At 47.2% G+C, this 12,035-nt stretch overlaps 2 protein-coding genes across 2 annotated transcripts in view; one reads left to right on the forward strand and one right to left on the reverse strand.

The window, feature by feature from the left end:
• Positions 1 to 10,256, reverse strand: part of PLEKHB2 (pleckstrin homology domain containing B2) — a 36,780-nt gene extending 26,524 nt beyond the window's left edge. Inside the window, exon 1 of the mRNA XM_083178240.1 lies at positions 10,101 to 10,256. The gene's annotated coding sequence lies outside the window, so the exon portion shown is untranslated. The remainder of the gene's footprint in view (positions 1 to 10,100) is intronic.
• Positions 1 to 12,035, forward strand: part of FAM168B (family with sequence similarity 168 member B) — a 104,194-nt gene that overhangs the window by 40,046 nt on the left and 52,113 nt on the right. The window lies entirely within an intron of this gene.

The following is a 12,035-nucleotide window of genomic DNA, read 5'->3' on the forward strand; positions in this document are numbered from 1 at the left end:
CAGGTCATAGTGAAGACCACATACCCTTCTTTTGCTTCTGGCTCAGGGCAAGATCAAGGTCCTCTGGTGCTTGCTTGCTGTCCATATTGAAAGTATTCTCCTATAGCGATGTATTGGAGCAAACCGAAGAAATGTGGCAGGTGAACCAAACTGCTTGAAAATAAACTGATGCTATAAAAGAACAAGCTGGGACTCTGGGAGATATTTCTGTCATGAGCCAATCTTGGTTGTTGGGTTAGGTGTTTACATAACATTGTTGTCACCCATGAGGGCATAATGGATCATTAGTTGCCACTGCATAGTTTATATACTGCAATAAACAATAATAAAGTACAGCTCTTATAATACAGGTGTAATGGTGCCCATAGACGGTCCGTTCCCGGATCGTCCGTTCTGTACTATGAGATGCGCGCTCCCGCGCATCACATAGTACGGTACAAAAAGTATGTGCTGCACATACTTTTTGTACTAGGTACACATCGCATGCACAAGGCATGCACTAGGGATGCGATCCGATGCGATGCGTGCTAATTAAGTGCCGAACGGATCTGTTAAACGGACCGTGCATGGGCACCTTAAGAACTCCTTTCTGGCATCTTTATGTTTAAGATGAGAATCCATTATTGAATCCGCAGGATAGTTGTTAAATGTGATTCCTGACCAGCCCCTGTCTAGTAGCAGCCTGTGGGAGGATTTTTGGATTGCTACATTAGATTACATTAAATGGTCTATTTATGAAGTCATGAAAAGCTGTGTCCCTGTTACACATGATAGGACTTTTTGATAGTTATGTAAAGCCAAGTTTTGCCATCTCCAGCAATAGCTTCTAGTACAAGATATTGCCGCTATGTACAAAGGAGAGCATCACCAGTAATACCGCTTTTACACCAGAACTGCGGGTCGCACCCGGGTTATTGGATTCGGCTCCAACCCGGATGCGACCCAGCAGTTGTTCCCTTTTACACCAGCATCCCCTGTCATTATGGCGGGCGACACCGGCAACGGCGGGCCCCGAGCGGGCACTTGGAGATGACATCATCTCCAAGCCCAGCAACCGGGAAAGCTGCTGGGCTGCCCCCAGCCTCTCTGCGCCCCCAGCTTCGTTCTGTGAGGTGAATGGATGCCGCACACAGGCATCCATTCACCTCCTCCCAGCCTCCACTGCTGTCTGTGTAGTACCCAGGTGGACCCAGGTTACCCATTTACACAGCCCCTGACTCCGGGGATGCCCCGTATCTGACCCTGAGCATTTGCCGGGTCGGACACCTGGGGAACAGGACCCGGGTTGTTGTTTTTTTGCCTCATTTAAACCAAGCCTCGGTCCGGAGTGAAGCGGCAATAACCCGGGTCGAGGCTCTGGTATAAACATGGTATAAAAGTGTACACCAGCAGTGGCTTGGAGGCGCTAGGGAAGTTTGGGTGTCGCCGGTCTGCGGCAGCTATTGCCGCCACTGAATCTCTGATGCCTGCAGTGCCTGTCTGCACTGAGTCCCGGCGATTCTCCTCCTCCTGTCATTTGTAAAATGGCCGCCCCCTTCACAGCAGACAGTTATTAAGGATGCAAGAGGAGGCAGCGACCTCCTCTTGCATCCTAAATAAAGGTCTGCTGTAAGGCGGTGGCCATTTTGGATGTGACATTCAGAGAAAGGAGCAGGAGCGCCGGGACTGAAGATAGCAGCAGGTCCAGGAAGCCGGCCAGGGACCGCAATGGATCATCACGGCAGAAGATGCAACAGTTAGGGGGTAAGTGCGGGTGAGTGGGGGGAGGGGGAGTGGGAGGGGGGGTGCACACATTTCAGTGGCGGGGGGCTCCCTAATTGTAGTTAAGCCACTGTACACCAGTACCAATAAGTGCTGGCTATAGGGGCTACAGCCTCCGGAGAATCCTTTATCCACAGTAATTAACTCCAGAAAATTGTCATCCCCTCCAAAATATTCTTATGGGGCCAACACACGTAGCGACACTGCTGAGCGTTCTGAGCAATGCTAGATCACTCAGAACACTTAGCAAGATCGCTCAGCACCAGTGGCGTAACTAGGCATAGGCAGCCCCAGCGGTCGCGGGGGGGGGGGAGCCGGCGCCACTGGGGCGCAGGAGGGTCACGGCTCTCTCGGAGCCGAAGGCTGTCCTGTGCAAGCTGCTGGGAGAAAGCTAAGGATGTACTGCTGAGCTGCCTGTAGGTGGCGCTGCAGCGCAAAGATCCTCGGCACTCAGGAAGCTCTTCTCTATGTGTCTACAACGCATGGGGCTGCCTGAGACACGAAGATTAACCTGCCTGGACTGGACAACTGACAGGTCTGTGGGGTGAATTTATGAAGCTTGGAGAAGTGTTATCTATCCCCATAAAGAACGTTATGAGCAAGGTGATAATGGTTCAGCCAATCAGCTACAATATGTAAATTGACAGGTAAGAGCTGATTGGCTGAACCATTATCACCTTGCTCATAATGTTCTTTATGGGGATAGATAACACTTCTCCAAGCTTCATAAATTCACCCCTGTGTCCCTTGTTGTGGGTGCCAGCTGGAGGGGCATGGGCAGTGGGTGAAGAATGTGGGCACCATTAATGTATGCTGGTGGCCCAGTGAGCACTATGTTGTACTGGTAGCTGCAGTGGGAAGGGGGAGGGCTGGGTATGTGGAAACTGGGTGCCCTCCATTGCTTGTGGGGGTTATTTGTTTTAGTATTGGTGTTTGTAAGTATGCTGTTTGTATGTATAATGTATGTATACTTTGTTTAAATGCTATGTGTGAGTGTGTGTGTGTTTTTGTCCTTTGTGTATACTATGTGTGTCTATAGCTTGTGTATATTTATAAATATGCTTTGTGTGTGTGTGTATGTATGGTATCTGTGCCTGTATGCCATGTGTGTATATGTCCTTTGTGTCTATGGTACTGTATGTGTGCATGTATGTCGTGTGTGTGTGTGTGTGTTTATGTGTATGGTATGTGCGCGTGTATGTCTTGTGTGTCTGTATGGTATGTGTGCTTGTATGTCTTGTGTGTGTGTATATGGTATGTGTGCGTGTATATCCTGTGTGTCTGCATGGTATGTGTGCGTGTATGTCCTGTGTGTCTGTATGGTATGTGTGCGTGTATGTCCTGTGTGTGTATATGGTATGTGTGCGTGTATATCCTGTGTGTCTGTATGGTATGTGTGCGTGTATGTCCTGTGTGTCTGTATGGTATGTGTGCTTGAATGTCCTGTGTGTGTCTATGGTATGTGTGCGTGTATGTCCTGTGTGTCTGTATGGTATGTGTGCTTGTATGTCTGGTATGTGTGCGTGTATATCCTGTGTGTCTGCATGGTATGTGTGCGTGTATGTCCTGTGTGTCTGTATGGTATGTGTGCGTGTATGTCCTGTGTGTGTATATGGTATGTGTGCGTGTATATCCTGTGTGTCTGTATGGTATGTGTGCGTGTATGTCCTGTGTGTCTGTATGGTATGTGTGCTTGAATGTCCTGTGTGTGTCTATGGTATGTGTGCGTGTATGTCCTGTGTGTCTGTACGGTATGTGTGCGATTACTGTATGTGTGCATGCATGTCCTGTGTGTATGTATGTATGTATGTATGTATGTGCGTGTATGTCAGGGCTGGGCAATTGCGGCCCTCCAGATGTTGATGAACTACACATCCCAGCATGCCTTGCATCAGTTTCAGCATGACCACATAGCAAAACTAATGTAAAGCATCATGGGATGTGTAGTTCATCAACATCTGGAGGGCCGCAATTGCCCAGCCCTGGTGTATGTGATGCATGTCTGTATGGTATATGTGCATGTAAGTCCTGTGTGTCTGTATAGTATGTGTGCGTGTATATCCTGTATGTATTAGAAACATTTCTGGGTAACGCAGGATCTCTCGACAATAAAATATGTGTATACACACACACACACACACACACACACATATATATACCTCAAGGCCCCCCTGTCAGCTCTGAAGGGGGTATCTTATTTGTGGATTGGCACTCACCCTAAAGGTCCATACACACTAGGCATTTTTGCCCAGTGTGTATGGATAGCGATGTGTTAAGGTGTCCATACACTGTCTGCAATGTCTCGCAGCAGTGTACGGACACCCGATAGCCTGCGAGGACCTTCCCGGCGGCAGGGACGCATGCGATTCGTTGTGATGGATTGCATGCGTCCCTGTTTCCCACCCGCCTCACCACCAGGAGAAACGGGTGGTCAGACCGCCTACCGGTCCGACCACCTGGTCGGGTCAGTTGCGCATGGGAGCGCGCATCGGACCCGACGGCATGTCAGGGAGGGACGACTTGGGCCGATTGGTCGCAATCGCCTTAAGGGTCATTATGGTGTGTGGTATAATATGTAATAGACATTACAGTGTTTTGCATATTGTCTAATAAGCATTGCCACACACCTTTTTGGAATGGGCACACTATAGGTTCTTCATAAATTCTTTGTGTTTTTCTGTAATTTGGGGGGGGTGTTTTTATTGAGAGCCGAATTGCTGAGAAACTGTCCTGTTTCTTTTACCAAAAAATGGAAGGAAGGAGGGGGGGGGCGCCAGAATTTTTTTGGCAGGGGGGAGCAAAATTTCTAGTTACGCCACTGCTCAGCACAAAGTGATGTGCCAGTGCTGTGTGCTGAGCAATCTAGCAGGGCCAGTGTTCTCAGTTCTCCATTGAGAACACTGGCCCTGACCCCGGTGACCAATTATGCTCCAACAAACGGAGCGATGTAGGAGCATTTTCTAAGCGATCTAGTGAGATGGCTTAGAAAATGCCTGTAAATCGCTACATGTGCCTTTTGTTAGGTCTGAAAATATTTTTCCAGGATCAAACACATAAATTAGTTCATAAGACAGCTGCAAAAGAAAAAAAACGTTCATTGTAAATGATGCAATAACTCAAGAAAGCCACTAGGGGGCAAACAAGCTTAAGCATTGCTCACAGTTTGTATATTCTGTATAGTCAGTCACAGTCTGTATAGTCAGCCAAGATCTGTTTTGTCTCTGAGCCAGATTGAATTTCATAGCAGTAATACTAATGCTGTCACTGATTTTTGAAAATATGTCAATGTAACAGCTGCTGGGATTTGCATCAAGACACACACACATCAGAACCTTCACAGCTACTCACAACTGTGTACACATTTGTAGCAGCATCACAGATCTTGAAAACTTAAAACTTCATCCTCCTTAATTCCTGGCATCACCTGGCTAACTCCATCTTCCCTTCACCTCTGTAAGCACCTTCAGTTACAAACTCCTTTATTTAAAGCACACATTTCAAAATACCCTAATGCTTCTCATACAGGAGCTAATAGCTCCATTAGTAATGTGTCTGACTGCAAAGTGAAAGTTCATGGGTTTGAAACCTGCAGAGAACAGTATTTTGACGGAAGGGCCTGGACAGTGTTGCAAGTAAGGGGGTACGGCGTGGTACGGAGTACCTGTAAGAAATATGTTGCAGGTACGCAGTACCACTTACCCCTGATCCACTGTCATTTCTATTTTTATTTTAAGTCTAAATATAATGCACCCGCGGCCCGCCCACCCAGCGTTATGATTGGTGCTGTATGCAGCTACCGGCTACTGGTGATTTAGCCTGTCACACTGACAAGCATCAGCAGCGCCGACAGCATGAAGAGCAGGCTCCACAATTGTAAGCACAAGCTGCCCGGCTCTCCCCCAACCAAGAGCCAACCCACCCCCAGTCATTCCCTGTTTCTGATTCCCTGTCTCCTGTGTCCACGCCTCTGATGTCATTTAGTCACCCCTCTAGCTTTTTGTGACCACGCCCCCTCAGACACATGGCCACGCCCATTTTTGGTGGAGGCTATTAGTACCACCAAGAATTTTTTTTTACTTGCACCACTGGGCCTGGATAGGATTGCTTAGATGTGTGTTATTAAAATGAAGGATAATATAACTATATGACAGAGTGTTCTAAAAGTGTGTGTGTGTGTGTGTAATCGTGCTGGAAGGGGCATCACGGTACTTGTGTAATATCTGGGCGCCCGATTTTTTCATTGCATCGCATGCAATATAGTGGCATACAATTCATGCGATGCGATTTTTCATTGTAAAGACCAGATTTTTAATTGTATAGTCACCCATGGGTGATTTCATACCCCCCACTATCCAACTACGCATGGAGTTGATTTTATATAGTGCGGCGAGCGCAGCAAACCACTGAGCCCAAAGCGTGGCGAGCCCCACGAGGGGACGCAGAATACATGTAAAGTAATCCGCGGCCGCTCGCCACGCTTCGGGCTCGGTGGCTCGCTGCGCTCGCCACACTATATAAAATCAACTCCATGCGTAGTTGGGTATGAAATCACCCATGGGTGACTATACAATTAAAAATCTGGTCTTTACAATGAAAAATCGCATCGCATCGCATGCCTCAAGTATGGCATGCAATGAAAAAATCGGGCGCCCAGATAATACACAAGTACCGGCATCACTGCTATCACTGAGCGCCAGTTGTCTAATATCACTTAAAGTGTCTCAAAAATGGGAGAAAAAACTCACCTGGAGATAAATAAAGATATGCGGCAGGGTATAATACAGTCAAAGTTCGCTGGATGCTGGCCAAACTCAAATGTGTTTTTTTTTTTTTAAGCGGTTATCATTTCTAAGTTAAGCACCTCTGGTGGACACAGTCTGTATTACATCCTGCCAATGTGGCCTGACTCAGGGTTGTACGCTAATGCAATTGCAGCTGCAATCACATATGCAGATACTGGGGGTTATTCAGACCTGATCTCTGTTGTGCAAATTTACCATCCAAAAGCGGCGCACATTATCCCCTCTGACCTAAGGCTGACAGGTACCCCTCAGCAGCCGCAGGGACCCCCCTACTCCAGCAGCAGCTGGGCACAGCTTCCCCAGCGCTGCATGCTGTGGACCCGCTGCGGGTGCCTGGACCAGCAGCGGGACCATTTACATCGCCATTTACACGGGTCCTACCCGTGTAAATGGACACGGATATACCTCATTTACACCGCCGATGATCAGGGTCTGACCCGCCGCTGACCTGGATTTTTAAGCGGTGTAAAAGGGGTATTACATTATATGGTCAGGTGAAATCAGGGAAATTGCTAGACTCCTCAGGGAGACAGGGAGATTGTTGGTATCTCAGGGAGTCTCCTGCAGAACACAGAAGGGTAGACCACTATGTATCTAGATATCTCTGGTCATTTACTTAGTGGACACTTTTCATTATTTTTGCAGGGCCGGATTTGTGCCTAGGCCCGTGAGGCACCGGCCTCAGGGCGGCACCAATTAAGGGCGGCAGGCAGGCTGACATTCTGTTAAATAGCAGCATGGCAAAGCGGGTGGGCAGCGGTGAGTGACGAGCGCCGCCGCAGACATGAATTATCATATGTCGGCGGCAGCGCCGCTCGTCACCCACCACTGCCCACCCACACTGCCATGCACATTACATCACCACTTAGTGGCTGGGTCCGATGGTCCCCCTGCGCGTCCGGAAATGGCTCAGGCTCACTGCTGCCGGCTTCCGCTCATTGGCTACTCTACACACACAGTCTATTGGCTGCTGTGTATCCAGCAGCTGAACTGAGCGGTGCGCAGATCCTCCCTGCGCTCAGTCAGTCACAGTGTGTGAGCCGGAGAGAGACTGACGGAGACACTGCTAATCACTGTACTAATAAGTGCCTCCCTCCCTCCAGGTCCTCCGTACAGTGAGCAGTCCAGAATGCTTAAAAAAATATTAAGGTGGGCTACAGTTAAATTTTAATGAAATATATAAATAACAATGTATATACATATATGATTACATTAAAATAGGGGGGGGGGGGGCACAAAAATGTTGTGCCTAGGGGCGGCCTGACCCCTAAATTCGCCCCTGTATTTTTGGTGTTCATGTCATGTTGATGCTGATGTTGTATGTTGTCTACCATGTTCTTGCTTCTCAGAAATATACTGTTCTCTCTACAAACACAATGATATGACTATTCCAAGTTTGTATCTCGAGTAACAAACTGACAAATATCACATGATTCTTCCAGAGAGTTCCTGAGACTGGAGAAAACACATTTGTGTAATTACACAATACACCACATGTGTAAGGTGACTACAGATTACATGTTACATTAAACCGACAATACCTTTAATCCATGTAAAAGTAACAAAAGCGACTAACCACCAAACAATTAAAAGATGCCTTGCCCGCAGATTCTGGCATTGAAACAACGTAGTTATTTTTTCCTAACAAGAACAGCTCAGTTGTTTGTTACGACTTCCCTGTACAGTACAAGCTCTCCTCTGTTCTGGAACTGTACTTCTAACATACACTAATCATTTGTTACTGGACAAATACAGAAATACCAGCTCCACTGTATGTTACCGTGTGCAATCTTTCACTGTAAGAGTGAAAAAAAAAATGTTATAGCAATACCAATCCCACACATTTGGTAAAAGATGTAACACATACTTGCCTACTTTTATTTTCACCTGTATGGGAGAAGCACCGAAGAGGCAACACATCGGGAGGGGGGGGGGGGGGGGGGGCTTTGATTTGCGGCATTTGCATGAGGTAAATGGCTCAAGAGAACCTGGCAAGTACCAGAGCCAGATATACACAAAATATATGGGGTACATACCAGCAGTGTGTACTGCTGAAGAATCACTGAGTTTTGATAAGAGATGTGCAGAAAAGGTAGCCAGGTGAGGCACTGCCTCACCTGCCATAGACTTTTTACTCCAGCGTTTTGACTATAAAAATGATTAGAATAATAAAAATAAGAATTTTTGGCACTTGTTTCCAAGCACGGCGCCCATCGCATACCATAAGGCATACGATGGTATGCGATGCGATGTTAGCCGATGTTATACAATTTTTAATTGTATACCATTGAATTGTATGCCATTGTATGGCATATACAATGGTATACGACTTGAAATTGTATAAGCACCCTAATAGGTGGTTTCAATATTAAATGTGCCCCCTATAAGATAAGTAATTGTATAAGCACCGTAATAGGTGCTTACAATGTTAAATGCACACCCACGCCACCCATACTATCAACGCCAACCCGAAGCGTGGCGAGCGCAGCGAGCCCGCAAGGGGCGGCGGTACGCGTCCTCTGACCTTTTCATACCTCCACTATCCATGTCGGCGTGGAGTTGATTTTATATAGTGTGGCGAGCGCAGCGAGCCACCGCACCCGAAGCGTGGTGAGCGCAGCGAGCCCTGCGAGGGGACACGGAATAGAATGTGAAGTAATACGCATCCGCTCGCCACGCTTCGGACTCGGTGGCTCGCTGTGCTCGCCACACTATGTAGAATCGACTCCACGCGGCCGTGGATAGTGGGGGTATGAAAAGGTCGGAGGACACGTACCGCCGCCCATCGTGGGCACGCTGCGCTCGCCACACTTCGGGTTGGCGTTGATAGTGGCGGTGACGTGGGGGTGCATTTAACATTGTAAGCACCTATTAAGGTGCTTATACAATTAAAAATCGTATAGGGGGACCATTTAACATTGAAAAAACCCATTAGGGTGCTTATACAATTTAAAATCGCATCACATTGGTTTGTATGCCATTGTATGCCATATACAAAGGTATACAATTTTACATTTAATACAGTGCCATATGACTGAATATCTTGGGCGCCGTGCTAGGACACAAGTACCGAATTTTTTTATAAATTATTTGTATTTTTGACATACTTTATCAATTCAAAACGCCGGCATATGCGCTAGTATGACAGGAAAGGCTGTGCCTCCCCTACCTCACCCCACTGGGCATTTGAATCAGCGGGGAAGGGGGTGCGGGGGCTCTGGCCAGCAAGCGGGAGACTTGTCTAAAAGCGGGACAGTTGGGAGGTATGCCTGCTACTGCTGAGAAGTGTTCTATAGACATAGTACAGATACAATGTGCAGATGTTAGTTACTGTGAATACCAACGTACAAAAACTATTCAAGCTGTGGGAATACAAACCTGCTAACATCAGTCCGATGCTGCTCTGGTAAGGGCAACGTGGGAACAATGATGGGCAACTTGTATTGTACTGTAAATGCAACCTATGTATTTATTGCACTGCCTGCATGTCACTTATTATCACACATGAAAATAGCAGCCTGCTAGAGAATCACTTACCTCTTAGCTGTCCTACTTTGTGCAGATAGCAGTTACTGTACAATAGCACAGCTCTCTCTCTCTCTCTCTCTCTCTCTCTCTTCCTCTCTCGGATCTCTGTAGTTGGCAAGTGTCAGAGCAAGTCCGGCACCACCTTCAGTGACTTCACAGCAGTCTTATGACTGCTGACTGTTTACATGCAGCTGTTCTCACATTAGCCTGCTTTTCAGGGCTGCTGGGATTTGTAGTTTCCCAGATCTTGCTCTAATTAAGGGGTACATTTATCATGTAATATTTGCAGCTCTTTCTGCACATATTACATCTGCCCATACTTGCCTACTTCTGTAAAGTAATTTCAGGAAGATTATAGATCGCACTGTAAGGCATTGCGCGGAGCACAGTTGAGGGGGCATATCACATTCTACCCAAGGACGTGTTTATCACCACCCATGGGCATGTCTACTGCATACTTGCCTACTTTTGAAAACTAGTTTCAGGGAGATTATAGTCGGTAGTTGAATTTTTCACAGCGCCCCATTGAGGGGGTGTGTCATACTCCACCCAAAGGCCGTGTTTATGTCCATATATGGAGAGACTGTGAAAAGAAATAGTCAACATGGCACCTAGAAGCGTGGGTGTGTACATGTGAGAGAATTACATCTGAGTACATACGTGGTACGTGGGTGTGTACTGCTACATCTGAGAGAATTCTTTAAAAATGACTTATATCCAAATATAGATGAGCCCCAAAGCAGTTAGTAAGAGATAATGTACTTGCTAAAGTGCTGGGAAATGGTGCTGATGATTCAATGTAAATGTATCTATCTCTCATGCCTTTTTTCCCCCCAAAAATGTAACAGTGTAATGTGAGCTAGGTGAAATGAGGGAGATTGCTAGACTAATGAGGGAGAGAGGGAGATTGCTGCTATTTCAGGGAGTCTCCTGCAGAATGCAGGAGGGTAGGCAACCATGGTCTACTGTCACAGGGGTGTATCCCATACTTATCGACTTTCTGGTTGCCCTTTCCGGGAGAGGGCAGCCAGCTCAGGGAAGGGGGGGCGTAAGAGAAAAGGGGTGGGGAGGGGGTGGAGCCACATGGACGGCTACTTTTTGGGGACGTGGCCAGAGCGATAGCACCATTTTAACCACGCTCCTGAAGTGCAATGCCATTGCACTGCGGTGGGTGGGGCTAAAACTGCACTATTCACGTCATTTGACCCGCGGACCCCCCGCCGAGGGGGGGTCACGGGTTCCCATAGGGGGGGGGGGTCGCAAGAGCCAGGCGGCTTTGGGGGAGGGTTGCCCCTCTTTCCGGGGGGCCGGGAGGGGAACCCGATTTCCGTGAGCCTCCCGGCCATTCCGGGAGGGTAGGCAACCCTGGTGTATCCTGCAGTGGCAGGTAAAAAAAGGGCCCTTGATAGATTGCCGTTTGTGGCACCTGCCGAACATGGATTACATGTCTGTCTTGTTAGGGTATTAGATAATGAATGAAACACATAGTTTGATATATGATATGTATACTTGTCAGAAATAGCTAGCCTACAGTATGTACAACTGGCCAGTGATAAGTAAAGTAGGATACATATTGATGAGCTTGTATATCCAAATTGCGCATAAATGTGAGATAGATCGAGGTATTGTCGAGTGTACTGGGCATTTTGGGAGGGCAAAGCGAAAGCCCATATTTGCATAAATGGAAGACGCTGACAAATGAGATGTTCTTCCATAAAACCCATTAAAAAGGCTGATGCAAGTGTGGTTTAAACAAATGAAACAAATATGTGGGCTGTGAGAATGTATAGCTTTAAGATGTTTTGCACAATGATTGTTAGTAGTCATGTTTCCAAATGCAGACAGCAACAGTTTGTAAAGCGAAAGAAACACAGAAGGCTGATTAAGCCTGAGGTGACATAAACCTCTAAGGGTTCTCACAGGGTACACTCTGCTGTTGGTCAC

This window comes from Crinia signifera, chromosome 3 (genome assembly GCF_055691185.1).
Source record: "Crinia signifera chromosome 3, ASM5569118v1, whole genome shotgun sequence".
Taxonomy (NCBI): Eukaryota; Metazoa; Chordata; class Amphibia; order Anura; family Myobatrachidae; genus Crinia; species Crinia signifera.